Below are 9,280 nucleotides of genomic sequence, written 5' to 3' on the forward strand. Positions count from 1 at the left end.
ATGTCGTTTCAATGAATACAAATATAGAGTTGTGAAAGATCTTTCTTCATTTGTAAATCAGTTTTTCCCACTCACTCCACTTGATTATCACTGATTTTGATTTCTTTTTTTATTATTTTTTATTTTTTTAGTTGTACATGAATTCTTAAACGGGATCTAACAAAGATAAAGGGCAAACATTAACCTCGTTTGCCATTCATATGACTTGGATTTGGGATGACATAAACACCTATTGGGTATTTTACAGAAAATTATTGCATTATTTTGAAAACCCAAAACTCGAGTGAGGCCACTCGATCCATGAACACCACTCAAGGGTTAAATTACGACAGATTCTTTTAGGGGCGTGACTTTTAGTGTTGACATCATTTTTACATTCAGAACCTATTGCATAAGTGCCAATGTTCAGCCCACTCATGTGTCCCTTTAACAGTTTGTGCATCTATACTTCATTGCAGCTCCTTCTGGTATACACGACTTGGGGGATGGGTGGTAGTTCAACACTTGTCATTCAGACAAAAAAAAAAAAAAGCGCTCAACTCCTGTAAAGGGACTCAAGAATCTGCAGTTAGATTACCGGTCGTAATATTTCACAGAGGATAAAGAATATATGCCTGTGAGTAATGTTATTTCACGTGTTGCCCCATTTGTGTTCCTGAAACCATGATGACACAGATGTGATTCATTAGTTCGCGTCTGCCGTTTCCAAGTATGTACAATGCCGGACCACTAGTCTTAAGTCGAGTACAATTCAACTTGATTTAAATAGCACTTTCACAACAGCTACAACTGTAACAAAACCAGGATTCTGATTATTGCGTTTGTAGAAATACTAGAAAGTGAATTTCACACTAAAATTCATCCAATTTTGTTCATTTCAGCAAGGCGGCCATTTTGCCAGAAGCTGACATCACAGTTGCTCAAGGCTCAGGTTACGCCCAATCATGCCTCAGCTTGTGATGTCACATGACTAAACTCGGAAAAACCGTTGGTGAGCCCTGTGCCGTGGCAATTGCCGTTAGTGGTAGTTCAATTTATCAAAACGAATAATCACAATTGTTGTGAACATTACTGCTCATTGAAAAAGAAAAGACAAGACAAGATTCAAACATTTTTGGATCAGATTATCCAATCAGTTACTGTATTGAATATATCAAGCCAATGTTCTTTTCCAAACGATCACTTCTGAAATCAACTTGGAAATCTGATGCTGATTCTACAGAAAGTTGCACCATTTTTTAAATATATTGAAACAAGGCTTAAATTCTGAACATGGAAGAACAATTTTCAAGGATATTAGACTACAGTATTGCCAATGAGTCATTCTCCATCATGTTGCACAGTCAAAGAGTGAAATTACCTGTGATGGCCACTTTTTTGACAAACTAGTCACGATTTGCATTTTGACATTGATGCTGAAATACGCGCTTGAAACTCAGACCTCGAGTTCCATAAAAGCACTGCTTTGAAGCGTCCGTCAAATCCAGGGACACCAGGATTTTTTTTTTCGGGTGGCTGGACTGATAAATAAGAGGGCTGAGTAAATTATTTATAATTTTTTAGAATAGCAAATAAAATGCTGGAGCGATTAACTGGAGCTCCACAAATTTCTGACAGAGCTAAAGCTTTCAAACGTCAACCTTAAAATGTTAAAATATGAAACATGACACTTTATAAAGTAATGTTTAACTTCTTTCTGGTGTGGCAGCACCGTTTCTTTAGCATTTAAATTAATATAGGTTATAAATGATTCCCAAATGATTATATTGTTTTTATTTACATTTTACACAACATCCCAATTCCAAAATGAGGTGTGGAAAAAAAGCTCATATGAGACTTTTACAAGATTCTATGAAACACTGAAAGTCAACCTGCTTTTTTTAAACCTAGCTAAATGCTTTGGGGCACAGTCATGTTGAAACATAAATAGAGACGGTCCCACACAGTTGTAAGCGTCCAATTGTCTAAAAGGTCCAAGTAAGAAAAAATATTTAAGATTCAGGGGGACTTGAGGGTGTGGTTCGGTTCCAACTCTCTTGATTCAGCTATGCGGCTGCAAAGTGGAAACGTGTCTACAAAGCGGCAGGGAGTGTAAATGACGTATTGTGAAAAAGAATAGGTGTTGAATTCAAAACAATGGACGAAGAATAAGCAACTGCACATTCCACCAAGATTTAAAACAGGAAAACATAACCACAGGTTCCACCGAGATTTGAACTCGGATCGCTGGATTCAGAGTCCAGAGTGCTAACCATTACACCATGGAACCCGTACACACAAAACGCTCAAACTGCTGTGTTTTAGAAATTAGTCTTCGCTTAATATGTAAACATCGAAACAAAAATCATGTAAATCGGGGTGCGCAACCGTTTTTGGGGCCAAAAATCTACTTTTCGATCAAACCTCCCGTGATCGACCCGTTACCGCACACGCGCGCCTACGCACACACTGAAACGTATAGCATGATGAGCAACAGCCATCAAAGCCCGTAACGAAACGGAAAAATAAAGTAGACCCAAGGGTTTGTGGGTTTCACACTTTATGTGCGAAAGTGAGATGCTTTGTCAATAACAGTCTTGTCCATAAAAGTGAAACACGAATCTCGTCCACTCTCCTGCAATCAATCTACACACACACGAAGGTGTAATTTTGATTCAGAAGACTGAATTTGTCATCAAAATCTAAGCGATAGTTCGCTTCAGAACATCCCTCCAGAGTACACTCGCTGTTACGTTTATTGACAACATGACTTAAGTAATGTGACTGACTGTCTTAATCATATACAATAATACAGTACAAGCACTTGTTGTTCTGCTGTCACTGACATGTTCAGTGAGGACACAATACACTTTTTTTCATGTACCAGTTGTAATGGAGCATGCATTCCACAAGATGCCAGTAAGTCGTCGAGAACAACCCGTTTTGTGCGTGCGTGTGTGCGTGTGCGTGTGCGTGTGCGTGTGCGTGCGTGTGTGCGTGTGCGCGTGTGTGTGTGCGTGTGTGTGCGTGTGTGTGCGTGTGTGTGCGTGTGTGTGCGTGTGCGTGTGCGTGTGTGTGTGTGTGTGTGTTTGTAGAGTCTATATATTGTCATAGTTTGTTTGAAGATGAGTGTGAATGGTTATGTGACATCACTGTGAGTGACGAACGCCTGACTCCCAGTTTGTCAGCCTCTTCATGGAAAAATATACATGCAGTGTATGTGACACAAGTTTACTTTCAAATTGTGGTTTGCTAAATAATCTGCATCGCTGCATCAAAATGTACCATTTTGGTTGAACCTACACCAAAGGCGATCTAAATTATTGCAAGCCTCATGCAATTACTGAATGATGATACTCAACAACCCCCATGCCCACACAGGACACATGCACATTCCTGTTATACTTCAAGCATTCTTTGATCTGTATCGGGGCTTAGTCCGCATAAGCCTAGCAATGAGTAGTGTCCAAATTAAGACACAATATCCTATTACTTTACGCAGCTTTAAGAAAGAACTTGTCTAGTGTGATTAGGAATGTGATCATCATTCCTGGTCAGGAACACTCAAATAGTTGTAAAATTCTTTTGAATCTGTCTGTATTTCCAAAGGAAAAAAAAGGTTGACGACACATTTCAAAGAAGCCAAAGTGAACACGTGTCTTTATATTTACCCAAGGTTTTGTCTGAATAGGCAAGAATATCATTGGCGCAGTATGTAGATGTGTGGTGTCACACATTTATGAACAATGAACAAAGCCATGCATCACCCCAGATCTACCTAAGAAAAAGGCATGCAATGGGGCTCCCTAACATTACCAGTGAAAGTCATTTTAATGATTGGGGTTTTTTTCTGCTCATGTTGTTGTTGATCCTGTGTGACCTCGACTGTGTCTGACACTTAACAGCACTTTGTATTTGCAGTTTTAGGGACCCCCCTTCAACATATAGTAAACTATTTTTGTTCTCCCCGCAGAGGCACTCTCGGCCCAAACTTCACCCCCTGCAAACACATACTTGCACTCACATGCAGACGCGTGGCTCAGTGAGTGGAAAAGTACTGGACAAAGCAGCACTGGGAGTGTGTACTATCGCAAAACATTGGCAGCCCCCTTGTGTATCTACACATGGGAGAACAACATCAACCCTTGATTAGTCTCGCAAGGACAAATTCAATTTGACACTTTGCGCATCGTTTCAGTTGACTAGAACAAAGTGGCTATTCAATAATGGACGCAATGTCAGTGGCCACTCACAACAAAGCTTTTGGCAGTTTGGCTGTTAAAGATTTCAAATATTAAAATAAATGAAGCATTCCTAAAAACAGATCCCAAATAATTGATTGAAAAAGGAGGAAGCGGTGCAGTGGCATATCATTTGGTCAAGACACACAGCAAAATGGGGAAACAACTGCAGAAATGTTGTGTTGTTGATACAGCTATCGCAATAACATCATTTGGTTCATTGTATTCACCATATTGGTTTCATACGGTGCAACTGTTTGACGTTTACGTTCTCCATATTTATGTCACAGAAAAACTACAGTTCTCACTCGTAAGTCACCTAATAAGGTCTGCTTGAATGACCTACTGAGGGCCGATGGCGCTGTGCCAAAGCCAACAGGAGCAGGAAGTTAGATAGACATACAGCCAAAAAGAGCAAGTTATGTAGAATGACACGATATCATTTCGTAGCACTTTCGATCGTGTAATCAGATTGTTCCGATGCTGCTCGCATGCTGGGATTTGTTGTTATGTAGTCATCAGCGTAATTCATTTCTTTGGCATGGCTTGGTAACAGCACGGTTCTGTTCTGTCAAACATTTTTTGGGGGGGATGGGGGGGGGGGGGTTGGCAGTTTGATGAATTTTGAATGGAAGCTCATCTATTCAAGGGCAGAGTCGTGATGGTGCACCACTGGTTTCCGTTAGGCCTAAAATAATCCTGAATCAATTTTTTTTATTTTGCTCCCAAAAGTTTCTTATTGCCTTTGTTTAATTCCATTCAGTGTGCAACATAAAATCCACCTGACAGATTTTGAGGTCATATGGGGAGCAAAGTGGGATGGGTTACATTTCGCCCCACAGTTCTGAGGTCTTGGGTTTGAATCTCGGCTGCGACCTTCTTGGGTGAAGTTAACATGTTCTCGTCCGTGCTTGCGTGGCTTTATTCCATGTTCTCCAGCTCACTCCCACATTCTCGAAACATACGTCATGTTAACCGAAGACTCCAATTCTCCCAAAGGTGCGACTGTGAGTGTGAATGACGATTTGCTGGCAATCAGACGAGATGAATCTGAACGAGGACCTGCAGTAACCATAGAGAAAATGTATGGAAGAATGTTAAAGCTACCTAGCGATAGCATGATTTGTAAATATAATTCCTGTCTTCAATATTGGATTTCAATATATAATATAAATAAACCTGGACTCACCCCTATCCACCCATTTTTAATATGCTTTTATTTCTATTTTATATTTCTATTTATTTACTGTATATACTGTTTGTCTTCTACCCTTTCCTTTCATAATTTTGCCACTGTAAATTGGGAATTTCTCCATTGTGAGACAAATAAAGGTTTTCTTATTCTTATTCTCATTTAATTCAACTTATGGCTATAATCAACATGTTCTGTAGGCATGACAATTCTTTTTTTTTTTCTGTAGGTGGTATAGAAAATAAATGAATGGAAGCTTAAGACTGTATACATAACTGATCGAAGTGGCTCTGAAAGGGTTTTGTGCCTGTCGAAAAGAAGCCATGTGTGGCGGTCGTCTCCTCTCCAGGAAGGCCTTGGCATGACTCAGATGTCAGGTCTCAAATGACTGAATGAGTGGGTGACATGTCAGATCAACTGCTCACCATAAATGCAAGATCATCAAGAGGGCTTGTCCAAATAAAAGAAACCATAACAATAAGAATGCAAGATTGAGGTTTGAAAATGAATTACAGGAATATGACCTTTGATGACAGGGAATGAAATGAAGTTGAGAAATAAAGTAGTACAGCACCATAACTATTCTCTCCATGCATTCTCGATGCCGCTTGCCCTAATTAGGATGGTGGGCGCCCTGGAGCCTGTCCGAGCTGACTTTGGCCAAGAGGTGGGATACACTCTGGACTATTCCTTGTAGCTAATCGCAGGACACTCAACCACTCACACTCACATTCACACATAGAGACAATTGAGCACACAACCGATGCATGTTTTTGGGACTGTGGGAGGAAGTGAGAGTACATAGAGATAACCACAGGGTAAACGGCAAGATTCAAACCCAAAATCCCAGAACTGTGTGGGAGGGCAACTTGCTGATATGATATGTAAATGAAAATAATACCTCCCACTAGGTTTGAAAACATATTCCATAACAACATGTGTGCTCATGAATTTCCATGCAGTCAAGTGGCAAAAAAGCAAGTCTCGGAACAGTCTGCGCCAATGTGCCTCGAAAAGGTATTGATTGCGGTGCACCTTATGGTGGCTGTTTTGTTCTTTTCTCGTGAGTGGTCTGAGAAAATAAAGTGAGAAAGGAGAAAGTATTAGGCTAAATAATCTCCGACGTGGGCATCTCCGCCTTTCATGTGCTGAGCAGACATTTTTTTTTTTTTTTTTGTGTCGCAAGTGTATGTTACATGCATGACCTCTACCTTCTGGGGTGGGGACTGATGTATACTTCTGACCAATTTACGTAAATGTCTGGCTATCGACGTATACTATACAAAGCCTAACCCAATGTTCCTCATCTATCCCCCAATATGCTTTAGCTGCTTTTTGGGCGCGAGGCAGACTAAACACTGAACTGACCAATCACAGGCCACCCCGCGGCCATGTGGAGCCTGCTTCAAGTCATCGACTGGCAGAAGAATGTGGGCCAAAAAACAACAACTTAAGACTCAACAAGTGTGGACACTGATATCAGCTGGAGAGGATACGGCAATGGACAACCATCCCTCCCGCCCTCCACGGCTGTGGTGTCCTTGAGCAACACACCATTACCCTGAACGTCTCTCCAGGTGCTTAGTCGGGGCCCCCCGGGCCACGAAGCATGTTTGCTGTGTTCGCTCTTGTCAAGGGTTAAAAGCTAAGGACAACGTTTATGAACGTGTACAACATGTGTTCATGCTCATGACAATAAGGCTGATTCCTCTTTACATATATAGACACAGAAAACCATTCACACTACTACCATCACTGGGTGGGAAATGACTCCTCGTTGCCTGCACAGAAATCACGCCGTTAATTACTTTTACTGGAATCATCTTCACATTTTAGTGTCAGTGCCATTCGGTGCAGTTAGACCGATTGTTGAAATACCTTTTGACAGGGCAGTGGCAAAGTCGTGATCACGTCAGCCTCTCATTCCAGAGGCCCGCCGGGTTCAATTTTGGGAGTGGGTTTTCTGTGTGGAGTTGGCATGTTCTCCCTGTGCTTGCAAGTGTTGCGCCAGCTTTCTCTCACACTCAGAAGCCTCAATTGTGCATAGGTGTAAATCTGAGTTTGAATGGGTGCGTACCTCTTGCCCGCCTTGACAGCACTTGGTAGCTCCTTCAGCCAGAGACTGTTACACCCGCGCTGCAAGAAGGAGAGATACCGACGCTCGTTCCTACCGACTGCTGTCAGGCTGCTGAATGAAAAATATAATGATGTGATGTGAAAAACAATAGTAAATGACACAGCCACCTTATCTATATCTATATTTATATTGCACTTAATTGAATGGTGTGCATTGAAACTGTAACATTTATTTTTGTGAATGCAAACACTTTGTTTTTCTTCTTTCTTCTTTCTACCCACAATCTTGCTGCTGTAGACTGTAAATTTCCCCAGTGTGGGACAAATAAAGGATATCTTATCTATTTGCTATTTGTGCCATGTGATTGGCTGATCACCAAGCCAGGCTGCCCCCCCCCCCCCCCCCCGCTCTCTTTCACTGGGATAGGTTCCAGTTGGCCGGCAACTTAAAAATGGCATTTGTCTATATTACCTAATCGACCAGACCTAATGAAAAGACAAGCACGATAGAAAATGTATGACTAGATATCTTTTCAACATGTTCTTATGTCATTTCCAGCTCAAATAAATCTAGGTGGCAAATTCAAATGCACTTTCACTCCAAAGTTAGCCGAGTTCGAAATAATTTGGCTCATAACGGTCGCGTTGATTTTAAAATCCATTCAAACCCACAATTGTACCTAGAATGAATCCGTCGACTGATTTCGTGTGACAATTCCTTTAGAAGGAAATATCGTCACTGAGGCCGGCTGATACAAGCTGGGGAGCAGCAGCAGCAGATGCTGTGAAACTTGAGCCTGCTTCTCTTTATTTGAGGCGTTTGTTGATTGCATCCACCTCTTATAAATAGAATGAAAGTAAAGTAAGAGCTGTCTTTCTCCACTTTAACCTCCTCCTTGAAGTCGATGCAAAATAAGGCAGCTGCCGAGCTTGCCCTGTGCTAACTTCACAGTTTATTATTAGCGATTTTATTGAAGTGCGATTATATGCGGTTTTGCTTTCTTTGCCCTCTCCTCTCGAAAAGTGTGTTAGATTTTGTGCTTTTATCTTTTCTGGAACATGTTTTGGACTGTATAGGTCAGATGGAAATCGGAGTTTGACAAGACTGAGCGAAAGAAGACAAGCAGCGTCCTGTTTTATCAGTCAACTGCAGAATGTTCCATATGCAAATGAGGCACAAAGGCCACCCAGCATAGCTGATGGTCAGCCTCCAAGTCACTTAAGTGGTTCAGAAGCGACAGAAGTTTATTTTATAAGAACGTGACAATTTCAGTGGTCTGTGTCAACAGTTAGAATGGAAAAATTACTTTTGATTGTATGGATAGAAATAGTTGGGTTGAGTGCCTGCATTTCATTTTACACTTAAACAATCAAGTCACTCTTCATGTATTTGCCTGATTCTGGAAGAATTTTGCCAAAATGTGACGGCACAAATTGGTTAAATTAGCCAGAGACGCCTTTTGCGTAAACGCTATTAATCTGAAGTCTGGACACACAGGGGTGACCATCTCCTGCTGTGGAGGGAGACTCGGGGCCTCTTTGGAAAGTCATGCCTCCCACCTTTATGGCACCTTTCCTTCACCTTTAATAATAATAATAATACATTTAATTTTGAAGGCGTTTTTTCCCCCCTTCACTTCACTGTCTAACTCAAATACAGTATTTTAAAAAAAATAGCATTGTTTTTAAATTGTTATGGTCTGTTGTCTTCATTTTTGTTTACATTACATACCCTGAGGGTATGTAAATTTAAGAGCACAATGTTGACTTGCCCCCACTAAAGTGCTATTGC

At 41.0% G+C, this 9,280-nt stretch overlaps 1 non-coding gene across 1 annotated transcript; it reads right to left on the bottom strand.

The window, feature by feature from the left end:
• Window positions 1–2,197: 2,197 nt before the first annotated feature.
• On the bottom strand, window positions 2,198–2,269 carry trnaq-cug (transfer RNA glutamine (anticodon CUG)). The gene has a single exon. It is a non-coding gene; the product is annotated as a tRNA-Gln (tRNA).
• Window positions 2,270–9,280: the final 7,011 nt, after the last annotated feature.

Source organism: Hippocampus guttulatus, chromosome 9 (assembly GCF_054856545.1).
Source record: "Hippocampus guttulatus isolate MCC_2025c chromosome 9, RoL_Hgut_1.0, whole genome shotgun sequence".
Lineage (NCBI taxonomy): Eukaryota > Metazoa > Chordata > Actinopteri > Syngnathiformes > Syngnathidae > Hippocampus > Hippocampus guttulatus.